The following is a 19,625-nucleotide window of genomic DNA, read 5'->3' as shown; positions in this document are numbered from 1 at the left end:
CAGGGTGAATGGTGGAGGATTTCACTGAGCAGAGTGTTTCCTGGTCTCTTCCCGCTAAAACGCCCATCTGATGCCAGCGTCTTTGAGAGTCACCGATGCCTATAGCCTGTAAGCATATCAATAGACCATCGTCTGAACCTGTTAACGCCTGTAGGGTAGGTATTAAGCGACATGCGCGTGACGTCATTAAATGAGCGCAAACCCAAACATTGAATCACCAATGCAACACTGGTGGGGGGCATTGTCCTCTCATTACTGTCTCCTCAGACTCTGATCTCTCTCTCCATATATCAACTCAATTATTGCCGATCCCGCGATGACTCGGGAAATATTAAAAGGTATTTACAGTGCCGATCGCGGGATGACTCGCGAAATATACTGTATATACAGAAAAGCTGGGCTGGCTACCTTCGGTCCGGTGAAAAACCCTGGCACGGGTGAAGTCGCCGATTCATCATCATTGCGCATCCACGTGCACGCAATAGTGATCCCATCCCATAGAAACCAACGGTCTTTCTCATCTTTACAGTCCATTTTCTCCAAAAAAAACACTTATAATGCCAAGGACGGCATTGGATTCTCGCTAAAATAGCACAAGCATGAAGGCATCCATCTTCGATCATTGTTTTTTACGTTTCGGACCGGAAGTAGATACCGGTGAATCTTGAACATCGTCAAGTAGGAATTGTGAGCTCGATCTACTTCCGGCCTTCAAAATAAGAGACTGGCCGCGGACGGAGGTAGCGACCGGCACCCTGGACAATTAACCCTTTCATGTCGGCGGCCCGATATCGTTCAATACCTAGATGCCTCATCCACCGCTGCAGTTCATTGGAGCGACGTGTACTGTAACAACTGGAGGCTGGACGCCCCGAACACTGCCAGTCAAAGTGACTACTGGCCAATCACAGCACATCTTTTCTGGGACTTCAATTCAAATTCCCTGATGTTGCGCGGCTCAGCTGTTCTTAGAGGCGTCCTCTGTCGTGAACTGGGTTCACTTCACCTTTTATTTGCTGAGCTGCATATCTGGTACCGCTTAAACCCTCTATGATTGGTAAACTGCGCAGGAAAGACCCGCCCCCAGCTGCCTCTGATTGGCCTACCAACTTCCGTTTCTGTGACGCACGCGGAAGCGATGAAGAATCCCCCATGCATACAGTATGCCCCAGAGCCCAAGGAGGCGTCTACGTCTACCTTTCTATGTCTGTCTGTCTCTCTCTCTCTCTCTCTCTCTCTCTCTCTCTCTCTCTCTCTCTCTCTCTGCATCACTGTCTCATGCTCTCTCCACCAGCAGCCTCTTCAAAGAAGCTCAGCTCTCCATTTATCTCTCATACCCCCCCCCCCCCCCCCCCCCCCCCCCCTCCTTTTCATAAGCGCTGCGAGCATCCTTTCAATTATCTCACCCTTCCACTCGCCCGGTCGCCGGGAAACAGCTTTCCTACGCAAATATTTGCTTTCCGTGAATCATGTGACCGTCATTAAGCACCCCGCATAGGTGTGTGTGTGTGTGTGTGTGTGTGTGTGTGTGTGTGTGTGTGTGTGTGTGTGTGTGTGTGTGTGGGCAGCAGCCACGAAATGTTAATTGCGGCCCGCCGATGAGAGCCTCTCCACACCCCCCCACCCCCCCTCCTCCTTCCTCTCCTTGAAGGAATCTGGCGAGAGCCCAGGCCGTCTGGGTCACGATTGGCAGAGAGAGAGAGAGAGAGAGAGAAAGAAAGCAGGGTTGCCATTTCTGCTTATTATATGTGACTTTGGGCTTGTTTTTACAGTAAAGTCGCCTGTAAATATTAGTAGCCGAGGTGTTTTTTGGGGGGCGCTGGTTGCTAAAGTGTAGTTACGAGTTGCTTATTTGGGCTAGCATTCTAATGTTGTTTTAACCAATGGTTCTCTAACATTTTCATTTTCTGGACCCCCAGGTTAATTATGTGCCCATCTGAAAATATTTGGTGCCAGGGACCTTGTAGACGTGTAGAGGTTGTAGAGAGAGCTATAGAGGCTTGTGTATGCACTGCAGCAGACAACATGGCCTGGGCAGGACAGAATGTTGAGAAATGTGTCTATACTCAGTAGGCCTACTGTTACCGTTGTTTTGGGTTGAGATTGGCACATTTCCTGGGGCAATCTGCCCAGATCATGCATGTCACATGTGTCTTCTTCTTCTTTTTTAGTTCTTTACTCTCAAAAAACGCCTGCAATGTAGTGCATTTGAATCTACGTTGCATTGCACATCATGGGGTGATCACTGCTTGCCTCCTGTGAATTGTTTTATTTTTATTTGTGTTTATTTTATTTTTATTTTGTTGCTGAGTGAGGTCAGCAGACAAAGTGACATGAGTGAGATGAAAAAACCTGAGTGAAATGTGCTAACGTCAACCAGAAACATCGATGTAAATAGTATGCTGTATCCATAGCTGAATGGGTAGATTGTCCCAGGTTCTATTCCCGGCCCCCCGGCAACGTGTCACGGGGTCCCTGAGCAAGATGCAAGACACACCTAACCAGTGGTAGTCAATATGTCCGCACACGGACAAATGTAACGGCGTGGTATGGAAGCTGCTCTGCAGAAGACCGCATCCTTATTGACAGAGTAGTAGGAACAGCTAAGAGGATCATCGGTGCTGATCTTCCCTCAGTAAAGGACGTCTATAATAAAAGGTGCCTTGACAGGGTCCTGAAAATAATCAGGGACCCCAGCCACCCCGGCAACGGTCTTATCACCCTGTTACCTTCAGGCAGACGCTACCGTTGGGAGCGCTGTCCTGACAGGAAGACCAAGCATAAGGTCCGTACTAGTAGGCTGGTAAACAGCTTCTTTCCAGAAGCGGTAAGATTTGAATAAGTAGCACTAAAGCACTCTATCTCAGTCATTTAAAGTTGCTGCATACTTTTTTATACTTTTTTTATTTAACAACTGATGCACTGACCCGATATGTTTGCATCCTTGTCTGCATATGTACTGTCATGTTTATGTTTGTTGTTGCTTAGTGTGGCTTGTGAACAGGAATTCCGATGCATTTTAATGACAATTTTAATGTAAATGGCGAAATAAACTTGAAACTTGAAACTTGTGTCCGCGTGGCAAAGACTTGGTCTTGTTGTCCGTTGCAACTTTTAGATTCGATTTTTTACACACATAATGTTCTTGTTTTGACCCAACTACCGGTACTGAATGTTAAGTCTGTATGACACTTATTTATTATGAATGACACTATATGGCATATTAGGAGACCGACTAGTACTAGCTGGTTCTCAAATGTTTTATTTCCAAGGACCCCCTTAACTCTGAGAGTGTACACATGGAACCACATGGACCCGTAAGTAAGGTTAGAACCCTGTCAGCTCTTTATGTGTTTCTTCTGGTAATATTGATTAAATGTCCACTTGTTTTGTTTGTCCGTTGCAACAATATGAATTTTGGACAAAAATGTCCAGCTCAAGCCAGCATGGTGATGGCCCCGCCTCTAACTGTGGTGTACAGCAGGGGTTCCCAATTTTTTTTTGTCTCAGGGCACCCCATAAATATTTTTTTAATCCGAGGCACCCCTACATTATAATTTTCACTCCCAGCACCTTATATTTATAGCATATCGTTGTTGTCGGGTGGAAACCTTGTATGTCCAAAACCGTTCGTTTTGTATGTATCATCTATAAAATGTACAAAACTAGTGAAAACAGCAGATCTACAAGCAGTGTGCTTATAGATCGGCTGTTTTCACTAGTTTTGTGCGACGGTCTTGTATGATGAAGCAGGGCAAAAGATGTACACATTTGAAACTTGGAGATACGAGGTTTCTGCCCGACAGTGACGATATTTCAGTGATTATGTTGCGAGGAAAACGTTGAGATAATAGCCATTTTGGTTAGAACTGACTGAAAAGAACTTTGTTTAAAATTATACTAAACAATATTTGTTCAAGTGTCCAAATCATTTCCAAATATTATCAAATTATCTCACGGCATCCCTGGACTGCTGTCATGGCACCCCACGGTGCCCCATCACCCACTTTGAAAACCCCTGGTGTACAGTATGTACAGCAGGAGAGTCATATGAGCATTCTGTCTCTGTCGGGTGTAAACTGTTACTTTTCAGAATTCAAATAAAAAAAAAACAGCAAAACAGATCTACAAGATCAAAACGCATCGCATACTTTTGAGTGACGCTGCAGTATGATCAAGCATAGGGCGTTAAAATATGGAGATAAGAGGTTTCTGCCTGACAACAACCTAGACAGTGGTTCTCAACATGTGGTCCCCAGATGATTAACTTAATGTAAAACATTGTTTTCTCTCTCAACAGTAAACAAACCAACATAACGTTTAAGTGTATAGAGGGTATCTGCACATTTCTAAAGTGACAATTTAAGGACTTTTTAATTCATCTAAAATGACAAATTAAACATGGGCCAAATTGTCAAATATTTGAGGCTGAAATTGTGAAAATAGCAGATCTAAACGCGTTGCGAGGCGTTGTGAGCATTTAGATCTGCTATTTTCACAATCGAACCGTGTTATACAAAATCTAATGCCTCAACTCTTAGTGCTCGTCAAGTTAAAATATGATTATTTTGGGAGTCGCGGCCTGAGAAGGTTGAGAAACACTGCTATAGACCATATTCACCTGGTGGCCATGTACTGTATGAAATTTGCATTTAAAACTGTACCTACTTAGGGTGGCAACTAGGATGGCAATTCATTATCTTAATGGCAAGATGGCCGCTGTGTGAATATGGTCAATATCACACATGATGGGGTTCCTCTGCTGTGTAACTGGAGTCTATACTGTATAGCAGCTTGTATGAGCTGCTATACGAGCTGCTATACAGTATGTGTTGCAGTGTGAGGTGTGGTCTGGTGGCCTTATAGCCTTAGCCTTCCCTGCAAGCCAAATGACGCCATGATAACGTCCTCCGATGACTCCGGTGACGTTCAGAACTAGGCCAGATCACAGCCCATATTGGGATGATCTTGACGTTATTACCAGGACGTCATATGGACTTTTTTATTTGACAGGATTATTGTTATTGTTTGTAATGTTAGTTGAAATATGAGCATATAAGGTAATATTCTGGGACATCTGCCTATGATAAATATCATAGTTATGATATTTATCTGGCCTTGACCGAACCCTCTCTGATTAATCCAGGACGTCCGTTTTTGTGGGCAGGATTTATGTTGGTTGAGATCAGGTGATATTCTAGGCCAGATCTGATTAGTCATGGTTTGACACTGATTGGTCCAGGTCCTGACCATGCTTGCTGGGTTAGCTTCAGCCTTTAGCCTTAGCTTCATTCTTAGCGTGGTGAGAAACCAGCCAGCGCTTTGTCTTCTATAGACGCAGGAATGCGGCCAGTTCAGCTAAATTAGAGGCGTCTGCTTCCGCTGGCACGTGGTATCGGTGCCAGGGCATCTGCGCCTGGCAGCAGCAGCCTGGCAGACCTGTTCAGCAAGGAGCGCCGTGCCCGCGGGGGGGGGGGGGGGCACGGCGCAGTGGCACGCCATACGGCGCGGGAGCAGACAGACAGACAGACAGACTGGGGAGAGAAAGACAGGGCGAGCAGTAGGGCATTAATGAATAGTGATTTTTAGTATTCGAATTAAGCCCTTTGCACACAGGACAGTTGCGTTTTTTCCGTTTGCTGCATGAATAAAACGCATTGGATTTGGTGTGCAAATGCTGTGCAGTATCGGCGCTGCGGATCCCAAAAGGAGTCATAAAAGGACTGATGAGTTTTTTACCGCATGCGACAAAACGCTCGAATCGAACTGGGTTCGATCGAGAAAAAGACGCACGGCGGCAGCCACTCGTTGCACGGCTAATTCGGATCCGGTGTGCATGAGGTCATAGAGAATCATTGTTTTCTTTTTAAAAAGTGAAATTGTCTTTTATCCGTACGGATAAACGCGCCTGTGTGCAAAGGGCTTTATTCGACCGCAAATTATTCGAATAGTCGAATATTCGACAGGACTGGCCAAACTGTCAAATATTAAGTAAGCAAGAGGCGAACATTGTGAAAATAGCCGATCTACATGCTCACAACGCCTCGCAACGCGAGGCGTTGTGAGCATGTAGATCTGCTATTTTCACAATATTTATCTGTGGAAGCCAAGTCACATTACATGTAATACCTACAATTCCAAGTGCTTGTCAGGGTGGGGGTCCCCAGTTCAAATATGTTTATTTTGGGGGTCACGGCCTAAAAAGGAGCATTAACAAATTCATCCACCAGGGGCATTGACAACTCATTCTTATGACTTCCTATCTAGCCAAGCTTTATAAGCGAATATTCGACTTCGGTGAACAACGTCGAATAGGGACTTTGATATTCTAATATTTGGTGAATGCTCTAGCGAGCAGTGGACAGACACACAGGCGGGCAGCAAGACGGCTTTCAGAAAGACTTGATCATTCATTCGTAGTCCCTCCAGTCCATCATCACCGGCTTAGTCTCCTCTCTTCTCTTCTCTCTCTCGCCCCACTTGTCGTCGGCGTCAATCAAGAGACGCCGGCGCTGCCGTGGTTTCCATGCACCCCCCCCCCCCCCCTTCCCCCCCACCTCCAATATATATTATAATCTGCTCTTCTCTTTCCCCCCACCCCTTGTTTTTCTTTTTTTTTTTGCTTCCATCCTAAAATAACCTGCACTCTTCACCCTGCGAAATGCATGTCCCTTTTCCACAGGTGCCCCCCTGTTCGCCTATCATCATCACACCTCCCCACCCACTCACGGTGCCCCTCTCTCTCTCTCTCTCTCTCTCTCTCTCTCTCTCTCTCTCTCTCTCTCTCTCCCCCTGCCTCTCCTGCCTGTAATTGTCAGGGTCTATGAATAGCACCAGGCGTGTTGGAGAGGAGCTGCCTGCCTGCCTCTCAGCTCTCAGCTCATGGCTGCTGCTGCTGTATTAAATAAAAGCATGGGTGTACCGAGGCTGCTGCTGTACGTAGCCTGTCGTTGCTGTGGTGCAGTGGAAACCTTGTATGTAACCTAAAACCGTTCGTTTCGTGTTTATCATTTTTAAAAATGATTTAAAATAGTGAAAATAGCCAATCTACGAGGCGTTGCGTGCTTGTAGATTGGCTATTTTCACTAGCTTTGTGCAACAGTCTTATAAGATGAAGCAGGGCTTTAATTTATGAAAAAGACGTGCAAATTAGAAACTTGGAGATAGGAGGTTTCTGCGGGACAGTGAGGATATGTACTGTATGTGGTGCTGCCATCGCTGTCTTCTCCCTCTGCTCTGCTCTCCTGCTTCCATTCCTTCCTGCCTGGATCACAGGGCTTTCCTCCCATCATCACAGCCGTACGTAGCCACTAGCCAGACTCCATGCAGTTACACAGCACAGGAGAGGCTTCGTGCGTGTGCACGATGCGATATGGGTCGGCAAGGTATAGGTTGTTGTCGGTCAGAAACCTCTCATCTCCATATCTTAGCGGCCTATAATTGATCGTACTGCAGTGTCGCTCAAAGGTATGCCACGCGTTGTGAGCATAGACTGTAGAAAAATATGGACGATGCGAAGCCATTGGTTTCTATGCAGCGCAAATGGCCCTTTACTACCCCTTGGAATGGGTGTCGCCATCATAGAATTGTAAAGGCATCAGAGATGCTATTGGCTGCCAACGGTCACGTGCAACCGCAGGGATACATGGGAGAATGTGGTCGGAGCCTCCCGAAATACAGCACACGAAGAAGAACACAGCCGGCTGGTATCAGTTTAGTTGGCCACGCCCCCCCGCAACTTTATTTTAAAATAAATTGGACCACATTTCGACAAAACGAATATGATGGTGATTGAAAGGCAATTTTTAACTAGCGATAGGAACCATACAGTATTCATGAAAATGTTAATTAAGGTTAGAAAACGAAACGGGAAAATGAATGGGATCCAATGGAGAACAATTCTTTTTGCGATCGGCCGGGGGGGGGGGGGGACAACGCAACTATCGGCCAATCATAGGAAGTTTTACTTCCGTTTTGGAGTCATTTTAAATCGGCAGAACTATGCCCCTGGTTGTGAGCTTGTAGATCAGCTACTTTAGAGGGTTTTTTTTTTATCCTGAAAAGTAACAGTTTTGGACATTTACACCTGACAATAGACAGAATGCTGATGAACATACAGTTGTCTTCTTTCAAAACGGCTCGAAATGTGAGTTTTCATTTTTTTTTAAGATTTGCGTCCGTAATAACGACATCCAAAATATGGACGCCGGGTTCAAAGTGGTTAAGTGCATGAGTCTGTGGGTTTTTTATTAATATTTAATCATGGCTCATGACTAAATAATAACTACATTGTCTCCATTGGAACACAGGTTTGCTAGAACAACGTACTGTAGAGATTTCTGCCCCAACGACGACAATGTATTGAATTATACACAGAACCAGACGTTACGTTTTTTTAAATATTTCATAGCGTTCAATGAAGCGGACACATTCTACCAACACATGTTGAGCTCTGAGTCATCTGAGGCCTGGGAGGTCATCATTAGCTACGCTTTTTACCCCTTTTTCTCCTGACTTTTGTCATTAAATGGTAAATGGTGCATTTATATAGCGCTTTTATCCAACGCACTTTACAATGTGCATTACATTCACCCATTCACACACACATTCACACACCGATGGCAGTGGAAACCATGCAAGGCACCAACCAGCTCAACGGGAGCAACTCAGGGTTCAGTGTCTTGCCCAAGGACACTGTAGACAGGAGTAGCCGGGATTTCTGATTTGAACCTCCGACCAATGGATCATTGGCCAATCCGCTCTACCTACTGAGCTACAGCCACCAATTGATTCCAATCCTCCCCACACACATTTCTGTGTGTTGTCACTGCTATACTACTGTCTCTGACCTGCCAGTGAGGAGCCCTCAGGAGGATGTATACTAGAGCTTCCCTCCTAAATGGTAAACGGTGCATTTATATAATATAGCACCTTTATCCAAGGCGCTTTACATAGATTGTGCATTACAGTACATTCACCCATTCACACACATTCATACACCGATGGCAGAGGAAACCATGCAAGGCACCAACCTGCTCACCAGGAGCAACTAGGGGTTCAGAGTCTTGCTCAAGGACTCTTCCACACTAACTCTGGGGGTGTCCGGGATCGAACTGGAAACCCTTCAGGAACCCTCTGTGTTCTAAGACAGCAACTCTACCCCTGAGCCACTGCTCGACAAACCCTGATGCACTGCAGTGGATTCGAACCCACCGGTTGGTTGGTGGGCGGGCGCTGTACCGCTGCGCCACCCGAGCGCCTCTCTCTCTCTCTCTCTCTCTCTCTCTCTCTCTCTCTCTCTCTCTCTCTCTCTCTCTCTCTTTTTTGTAAGCATGGCATCAGCATGTTAACATGTGGAAAACGCAGAGATGCGTGGAAAGGTTTTAACAAACACACACCTGCACCACCTGAACACGTTTGTTTCCCTGCCTGCATGGTGTTTGTGTGGCAAACAACCACGGACGGGCACATGCAGTGTCGCCGGCATATTTTGCAGACATGGCAGCCAGTCAGAGCCGGATCCGTGCACCAGATGCCGCATCGAGATAAAAAACATTCGCCAAGCAAGGCTTCCCACTTTTTTTTCTCCCCTCTCCTCTCCTCTCCTCTCCTCTCCTCTCCTAAAGCTACAGCAGCACGCCTGGAAATTCAGTCATGCCAGGACACTCATTCCCAAAGACAGAACAGCCTCCTCTTTTCCAATGCAGCACAGAATCCACCATCCTCCTCCTCCAGCAACGTGTCTCCTCTCCTCTCTCTCTATATGTCACAACTCCAGTAATACAGCATGGGGGAACAGGGAGCTTATGGCGGTGACAGCCCCAAATCCCCCCCTTTTCCTCGCCGCTGATTTCCGGATTAAGGCAGGGGGGGGCGAGGGGGGGAGATTTCCACACCTCTTGAGTTTGCTGCTGCTGCTGCTGCCTCCTCTGCTGCTGCGGCTCATGCATCATTTCATGCATCTTTTGTCTTTCTGCAGAGTGCATCGAGATGCGAGCAGCGCCGTAGCCTCGGTTTACACGGATTTAAAGCGCTGGATTCTGGAGGGAGAGGCAATGGAATGGTCGACTCTCTCGTCTCAACGCGGTCGGGGTTTTCAGAGAGAGAGAGAGGCGGAGAATGAGAGAGATTATTGTGTGTAAAAAGATCCCTTTTATAGAGGGATTTCTGAGCTCCGCACAATAAACAAGAAACAAATAAACAGGATGCTTAAACGCAGATTTTGTTTTGTTTTCATGACAAGGCTGCTCCCTCGAAGGCTGTGTTCTTAGTTTTTTCGCCTCAGTGAGGAGAGAGTGAACGCCACGCATACGCAGAGAGAAATAAAGGTGTGCCAGCTGGAACCAAAGCTGGTTCTTCAGAGAGTGATGCCATAGATTAGAAGAAGAACCTTTTTTGGTTCCGAAAAGAAACCGTTCAGGCCAAGGAACCATTTATTTTACGGGTACACATTATAGTGTATCATTATTTTATGCTTTAACTATTGAAAAATAGCAGATATACAAGCTCACAGCGAGCTTGTAGATCTGCTATTTTTGAAAATCATGAAAATGTTAATTTTGACCCGATTCTATAAAGTGTCTTTTGAATCCTTCTTACGGTTTTTGGAAAAACCCTATGTTTCTATGTCAGCAATCTGGCCAGCCATCGTCAAAGAAAAGGTCCTTTTCACTTAACTGGAGCTCACTTAGTCTGTTCTTGAGAGACTACTATGTCAGTGGTTCTCAAACCTTTTCATGTGAAGGACCCCCAAAATTATATGTATTTGGCCACGGACCCCCATCTCAAAATATTTAGTTCCAGGGACCCCCCCCCAGAAGCAAAATTTTAGTTACAAACGTTCGCTTTAAAAATACATATATTCAAAGATTTGCACATATTTTCACAACTTTTCAAAAATAGCAGATCTACACGCTTGCAGCGCGGCACTCGTGCCGCGCTGTCGCTGTGAGCTTGTATATCTGCTATTTTTCACTGGTTAAAGCATTCAATAATTCTAGGCCTAAATGTTCCCATAACCATGCAGGCTAAAATGCAGGGGAGATCATTATGCCTTTTAATGCCCCAAAAGACACTCTCTCACATCTAGCGTTAGTCGCACAGCTGATCCGCCAACATGCCCATATATGGAGATCTCTGTATCTATCAGTTCTTATCCCTTTTATGCCCATTATGTACTGTAGCTAGTGTCATCATATATGGGTATGCCCCCTTTTGTGCCCATATATGGAGCTGACTGATTTGTTCACCTGATGCTCCCCCCGGCTCAAATCCGGCGACCTCGTAAAACCAAACCTCAGTAAAACTATGTGCTTAAACGTATTCCTTACCTCAGTGAAACGAATACAACAATACAAGAACTGTTGGGGCGAGCGGTCCGTGATCGGCTGTTTTCACTACTGTAGCTTGGCCTTTTTTTAACGATTTTTGGGTCTTTTCTGCCTTCATTTGGATAGTAGGCCTACAGATGAGATAGAAACATGAGAGAGAGAGAGACGGGGAGTGACACGCAGCATAGGTCGTCGGGCTCGGGAATCGAACCCACGGCTCGCTGTCAGACTGCATTAGAGCCTATAATGTGGCGTGTGCCTTAACCACTAGCCATTTGCGTCCCTCTAGATTGGCTATTTTCACTATACTTTAATTTAAAAAACATGAGAATAATAAAAAAGGAAAGTTTTTTTTGGGGGGGCATGCAAGGTTTCCACCCGACAGCCACGATTAGTTTGACAGATTGTTCAGTCATAAATGAACTCTTTTTAATTTCTCTCTCTCTCTCTCTCTCTCTCTCTCTCTCTCTCTCTCTGTGTGTGTGCACACTCCCCTGGTGTGTGCTCCAGATCCGTGCGTCACTTTTCCGCGTTTTTCTTAAAGGAAACATTGTTTTGACGTTCCAGGTTCCGCATTCCTCCCGCGCCGCATTCCGAACCTGGCCGCCGCGCCGGAAGCATTCCTGTAGCCCTGTGATTATCCACTCGTATTTCACTTAACACACACACACGCACGCACGCACACACACGCACGCACGCACGCACGCACACACACACACACACACACAGAGGGAGAGAGAGAGGGAGGCAGTAAATTAATGGAATGGGGTTTTACTCTTTTATTACTGCTGAGGAGAGGTTTATTGTTTTCTTGTTGCAGGGGGTTGACTTGATTTATTGAGACATTCCAAAAATGTCCAAATGCCATTGATTTTGTGTTGAATGATCAATCTTTGGGGAGATGTGTGTGTGCTTTTCACACACAGATGGTGGCTGAGGGCCTCATGCACCACGAGGGACACCATGTCCCCGCAAGTATATAGAATAATATATTTGAAATATATATATACGTTTATGGCAGGGGTTTTTCAAAGTGGGTGACGGGGCACCCTGGGGTGCCGCGACGGCAGTCCAGGGGTGCCGCGAGGTAATTTGATAATATTTGGAATTTATTTGGACACTTGAAAAAATATTTAGTGTCATTTTATACTTGAAGTACAAAGTTATTTTCAGTCAGTTCTAACCAAAATGGATATTATCTCAATGTTTTCCTCGCAACATAATCACTAAAATACCGTCACTGTCGGGCACAAACCTCGGATCTCCAAGTTTCAAATGTGTACTTTTTTTGGTAAAGCAAAGCCCTGCTTCATCATACAGGACTGTCGCACAAAACTAGTGAAAACAGCAGATCTACAAGCACACAACGCCTCTGTAGATCGGCTGTTTTCACTAGTTTAGTACATTTTATAGATGAAATACAACGGTTTTGGACAGAAGGTTTCCACCCGACAACGATGATATGTTATAAATATAAAAATATTAATGGGGTGCCCTGAGACAAAAAAGTTTGGGAACCCCTGGTTTATGGGGACCGTTTTCCTGCATGTTTTCCTTACAAGAGAAAAGTGTTTTTGTTTTTATGCTTTTTATTGATAGGACAGTCGACTGACAGGGAATTTTGGGGGGAGAGATGGGGAGTGACACACAGCAAAGGTCATCAGGATCAGGACTGGAACCCGCGACATGCTGTTAGGCATCAGAGCCTATGACATGTGGTATGCGCTTGGACCGCTAAGCCAGAAATGTGGTTGTTTTAATGGTGACAAAATAATAACAGAGTAAGGATTACAATTACCAACATATTTAGGTTAGGGTTAGAATCCAGAGGTCAGGTTCAGTGGCGTAAACTAACTAAGTACATTTACTCAAGTACTGTACTTATGTACAATTCTTAGGTATTTGTGCTTTACTTGAGTATTTACAATTTCCAATACTTTTACTTCTACTCCACTAAGTATCGGATCAAGATGTTGTACTTTTACTTCACTACATTTATTTGAAAACTTTAGTTACTAGTTACTTTGCAGATATAAATTATAATATTATAAAACCGACATTAACCACTTTAGCCCTATTTTATACCTAGGGCTAGGCTATTTGAAAATAGCAGATCTACAAGCTTGTAGATCTGCTATTTTCAAACATTTTGTACTTTGGTACATTAAGTACATTTTGATGCCAACACTTTCATAATTTTATTCAAGTACATTTTGATTTCCGGACTTCTACTTGTAACGGAGTACATCTACATTGTGGTATTGATACTTTTACTTAAGTAAAGAAGGAGAGTAATTTTTTCCACCACTGGTCAGGTTGAGGGGTCGGAGGTGAGAAGTAGTGCCTGCCTGATTCATACATAGTTACACTCCTGTGTCGTGCATCAAAACATGACTGATGTCAGCTTGTAGATCTAATATTTGCTGTTGGCCACTTTCATTCACATCCTAAAATGTTTATGTCCTCCCAAGTATAGTGTCCCGATACAGTGGCCCGTGTGTGTGTGTGTGTGTGTGTGTGTGTGTGTGTGTGTGTGTGTGTGTGTGTGTGTGTGTGTGTGTGTGTGTGTGTGTGTGTGTGTGTGTGTGTGTGTGTGTGTGTGTGTGTGTGTGTGTGTGCGCAGAGGGATTCCGCTCGGGGCAGGAAATGGTTGTTTTGCGCTTAATTTTTCATTTTGGTAACTAAGCCAAATCAAACACGCAGCTTTATTGCCGTGTTTGTTTAACAATTATGGAGAAATTAAGGACCAAAGTTAACAGTTAAATCATTCAGGCAGAGATCATTTAAAACGCACCTCTCTCAATCATTAAAAATGTCCCCGAAGAACTTTCTTCATTAAAAGTGTCTACATTAATTTACACTTTTATATTTTCTCATTGTGAAAATGCAGCTGCCCTCGCATAATTAGACGATAGACGAATAAACACACTGAGGCTGTTGCTAGGTAGAGTCGTAAACGCACGCACATACCCATGCTGCATGTTTCTCTAAGCACGCACACACACACTCACATACCCATGCTGCATGCTTCTCTAAGCACGCACACACACACTCACCATTTTGTTTGCACATGGCACGTGTTCGCTGGGGGCAAAAACTACATTTATGCCAAAACCAAGAAGACAGTGTTCTTTCTCCACAAACAAACCAAGTGTTCATAAATAAATAGGTAACCAATCCGTTCTCCCTCCCAGCCGTTCGTTAAATTATTTGCGGTCGACCTCACGCTCACCGCGCTGACCGCTCGCTCGGTGGGACGGTTTTGGTAGCCTATATTTCTATTTGTTTTACTGATGAGAAATAAGAGTTAGAGTTACCAGCCAGGTGAGCCAGCCACTGCAGAATAGGACCTAAACTCTGGTGGACCTAAACTCTGATATGATACGCCCGAGGCGTACGGCCGGGAGGGCGAACAGACCTGTATTCAATAAATAAAAAATCGAACCTCTGTTCGAAGTGGAGCTGTGTGTGTGTGTGTGTGTGTGTGTGTGTGTGTGTGTGTGTGTGTGTGTGTGTGTGTGTGTGTGTGTGTGTGTGTGTAGCACCTCTCTGGTCACCCAGGATCATGTGTACCGATTTTTGTGACATTTGAAGAAAATATGTAGGAAAAGGTGCAAAAAGTGTGTTTTGGAGAAAATTCAAGATGGCGGAAAATCTATCCTTTTAATTTTCCGATCTACGGTTCAAGAGTTACGGGGCAAAACGCAAAGTGGGCCGTTATAGCGCCACCATGAGGCCGAGTGATGTAATTGTTTTTGGATTCATTCTTAAAATCATTATGAATCTCCTCTCCGAGGTTTGAAACTGTAGCTCCTATGGTTTACGAGAGAAAAATACTTGAATGTGAGTTTTTGCAATTCCCATTATAAGTCAATGGGGAAAATTAATTCACTAATAAATTAATATCAATTAAACTATAGAACCTTTCTCTTAGCAAGTTACTAGCAGACGATTCCCGAGTAAGCCGGTCGATTTGACATATGGCGCGAGTGTGTGGTGCAAAAACTGTGGGAGGAGTAGCGTGCCAAACTTTGAGGCTACATACAGACAGACAGACAGACAGACAGACAGACAGACAGACAGACAGACACGGACGGACACACACACGGCCACGTATAGGGAGCTTGTGTTCCACACAGCTCCAAAAACACATAATAATACTCCTGATGTTATTTATCATCACAAAATCATACAACTCGTAGTATGTTGTTTGAAACAGCAGTGACAAGGGGGAGGTAGACAATAATCACTTCTCCCTTAGACTGGCTTTTTACCTTCTCTGTACATAATAGTGGTTTATATTTGTCATGATTTTGAATGTCTTTGATGTTATTTTATGTTATATTGAATACCAAGGACCACCTACACAAAACAAGACCGCAAGGTTGTTGTTGTAAGCCTTTTAGAATAATGGCCGTATTTTCACCTAGCTATAAACTTTCCTTTTTTTAGTATTACTATTTTGAAAAACATTTTTAATGGTTCAAATAGCTGATCTACAAGCTCACAACGTTTCGATATAGATTTGCTATTTGAAATATTAAAAAAAAAAAAAAATCAAAATAGAAAAAAAAGGCAAAGAAGTTTAGGGATTTAGGGTTTAGCATGGACGGAAATAGTTTTGACTGTAATCATGATTTTTTTACATTTCTGTCTAATTTTGCACATGGCGCGCACACACACACACACACACACACACACACACACACACACACACACACACACACGCACACACACACGCACAGACACACGCACACACACACGCACACACACACACACACACACACACACGCACACACACACGCACACGCACACACAGTTGACAGTAGGTGTTAATTGCATTGGGCCTGGGGGCAAAAACTACATTGGTGCCAGAAACCAAGAAGACTGTGTTCTTTCTCTACAAACACACCTTGTTTTCATAAAATAAACAAAAAACACTTTTCAGTTTCTTTTCAGGATTCAAATTCAAAAGCATCAAAAGTAGTGCAGATCCACAAGATTGAAACGTGTCACCTCGCATTGCGCTTTGAACTTGTAGATCTGCTACTTTAGTTTTGTGTGACGCTGTAGTGTGGTCAATAGGGCAGTAGTTCTCAACCTGTGGGTCGGGACCCCCAGGGGGGTCCCCACATTATTTTGGGGGGTCCCCAGATGATTAACTTAACGTGCAACAATGTTTTCTCACTCAGCAGTAAACAAACCAACATAACGTTTAAGTCTATAGAGGGTTTATGCACATTTCTAAAGTGACAATTTAAGGACTTTTCAATACCTCCAAAATGGCAAATTAAACATTGTCATATATTAGAGGCAGACATTGTGTAAATAGCCGATCTACAGGCGGTGTAAGCATGTAGATCTGCTATTTTCACAATAGAACCACGTTAAAACCATGTTATTTACGATCTTGTGACTGAAATTATGATTTTAGAAATTCACGAAACAGTTCTGTTTTTTTCTTTCTTTCTACATGTATATGTTTCCACATATGTTGAGGTGACGATATCGTGCACCATCTACTGTATCTATCCCCCCGTGGTGAAAGGCACTGTGTTCATGCAGGGGCGTCACAAGGGGTAGGAAAGTGGGACTGAGTTACCAGGGCCCAAGGTGGTGGAGGGACCTTAGTTATTTTATACTTTAGCTATTGAAAAATAGCAGATATACAAGCTCACAGCGCGGCACCGAGTGCCGCGCTGCGAGCTTGTAGATCTGCTATTTTTGAAAAGTCGTGAAAATGTGTGCAAATCTTTGAATATATGTATTTTTTAAGCGAACATTTGTAACTCAAATTTTGCTTCTGGGGGGTCCCTGGAACTAAATATTTTGAGATGGGGAAATACATACCATTTTGGGGGTCCTTCACATGAAAATGTTTGAGAACCACTGCCATCGAAACATAGGTTTTTCAAAAAACCTTAGAAGGATTTGAAATATTCAAAGATTTTCATGATTTTTCAAAAATAGCAGATCTACAAGCTCGCAGCCGCGCTGTGAGCTTGTATACCTGCTATTTTTCAATAGTTAAAGCACAGGGGAGGGGCCCCACAGTGAATCCTTGTACCCCGGGGCCCAGAATTTGGTGCGACGCCCCTGTGTTCATGGCTAGAGGAGCGTTAATGGCTAATGAGGCTGCTTTCTTTCAGCAGGCAGCCAGACCTCTGTGAGAGAGCTGATAGCGTCCGCGAGCTGCCAGCGCACAACAATTACCATGCAAGGAGCTGTGAAGGCATGTCAGAGCCTCTGTGTTCTCACTGGACTCCTGACAACAGCACTTGGGTGAAGAACAAAGAGGCGCGTGGCAGAATGCTAAGTATTCATACAGTATGATGTGGCAAAGGCTAAGTGTTCATACAGTATGATGTGGCAAAGGCTAAAGGGCCATTTATAGTTACGTATGGTTGATTTTGTGTATGTTTTTGGGTGAGACAGTACGTACGGTAATTGCGTCGACATGCATAATTCCTCTCTCCGTTATTTAAGTGCCAACCCGCTCTCCGCTCCAATTCTGCTCCCGTTTGGGTCGCGCGCCACATGGAGGTGTTTTTTTAGCCAAAATATGTAGAACCACAGAATGTATTGACCCGACCACCGACGTGATGTTTGCTGTCGGCAACATTATCGCGGTAAATGCAACTCCGCAAGGGACCGAGGTACAGATTAACCACCCGGACTGAGTAATTATAACAAAACACAGTGCACTGCACCCGTCTCTCTGTTTAGTTGGAGGACAGGTGGTGTGAGTGTGTGCACGCGCGTTTGTGTGTATGTTTTCTCATGTCAATAAAGCAGTTTGAGGCTGTGACTGTGAGGAGTCCAGACGTCCTCTTCAGTGATTGCAATGACGTTCCTTTTTTCACGTTTCTTGCTAAATTATATTTCTTGTTGGGACACATAGTTTCAGAACCGCTGTCATAAGTAATTTTCCTCACTACTGCCACGGTTGACAAAAGTTCAACAAGGGTAGTTCAAGCGTACGTACGTCTTTATCGGTTTTAATCCGTCAGGTTGAGTGCTGTCCGTAAGGTTGCGGACAGAGTCAATTATGTACGGAGCTACGGAGCAACCGGATTAAATGACTCTCCCCCTCCGTTTCTTGTGTATTCCTGCGGTCCTTATGTACTACTATGCATGGTACTTAAGTGTTCATACAGTATGTTGTGGCAAAGGCTTCATACAGTATGATGTGGCAGAGGCTAAGTGTTCAGTTAAACTAAAGCTTAGGAACATGGATCTGATGATGACATGTGTTCTATAGTCTGTGAGTGATCTCTTCCCTGCCACGTCCTTTACCTCAGTGGTTCTCAACCTGTGGGTTGGGACCCCCAGGGCAGGGGGGTCCCCAAATGATTTTGGGGGTTCCCCAGATGGGTTAACTTAATGTGCAACATTGTTTTCTCACTCAACAGTAAACAAAACCAACATAATGTTTAAGTGTATAGAGGGTATGTGCACATTTCTAAAGTAACAATTTAAGGACTTTTGAATACCTCTAAAATGACAAATTTAACATGGTCCAAAGTGTCAACAGACAGAAAATTTGAAAATAGCCTATCTACATGCTCACAAGCATGTAGATCTGCTATGTTCACAATAGAACCGTGTTATATGTTATGCTATGTTATGTTTTATTTATTTGACATGGACATCACAATCACATTGGACGAACCAGATGCATTGATATAAGTGATTTTAGCACAAGTGCTAATTCTCATCACCTGTCAGCAGGAGGCTTTTCTATTTTACAATATCAAATCTAACACCCAGTCAAGTACAGACAGTAAACATTAATACTAGTCTAAAACCCAATCAAGTACAAAAACAATAATACTAGTCTAAAACCCAGTCAGTACAAACAATTATAATATGCTATTACTAATAAGAACTAACTATACAAAATGTAATGCAACTCTTTGCACACTGCTGCGTTTTTCGGGCCGAATATCGGAGTGAATTTCGGAGTGTGTGAATAAAAAAAATCAACCTCATGTTATGTCAGTCACGTTTACACACTGCCGCCCGTTTCGTATTTATTTTCGGACCAGGGTTGATTTTTCCCGATTTTCGCAGCTGTCGCACTGAGTCCCTTGCTCTCTCTCTCTCTCTTTCCTCTCTCTCTCCCTGGCCTACGGCTTTCGGATTTCCAAAACGCAACGAAAACACGCAGTGCAGTGTGCAACCACCTTAAGTGCTCGTCAGGGTGGGGGTTCCCCAGTTAAAATTATGATTATTTTGGGGGTCACAGCCTGAAAAGGTTGAGAACCACTGCTCTTGGTAAACTTGGTCCTAATA

The sequence above is a fragment of the Nannobrachium achirus genome (genome assembly GCF_963921795.1).
Source record: "Nannobrachium achirus genome assembly, chromosome: 4".
Classification (NCBI taxonomy): Eukaryota; Metazoa; Chordata; class Actinopteri; order Myctophiformes; family Myctophidae; genus Nannobrachium; species Nannobrachium achirus.
The sequence above is the reverse complement of the archived record's forward strand: the minus strand, read 5'-3'. Positions refer to the sequence as shown.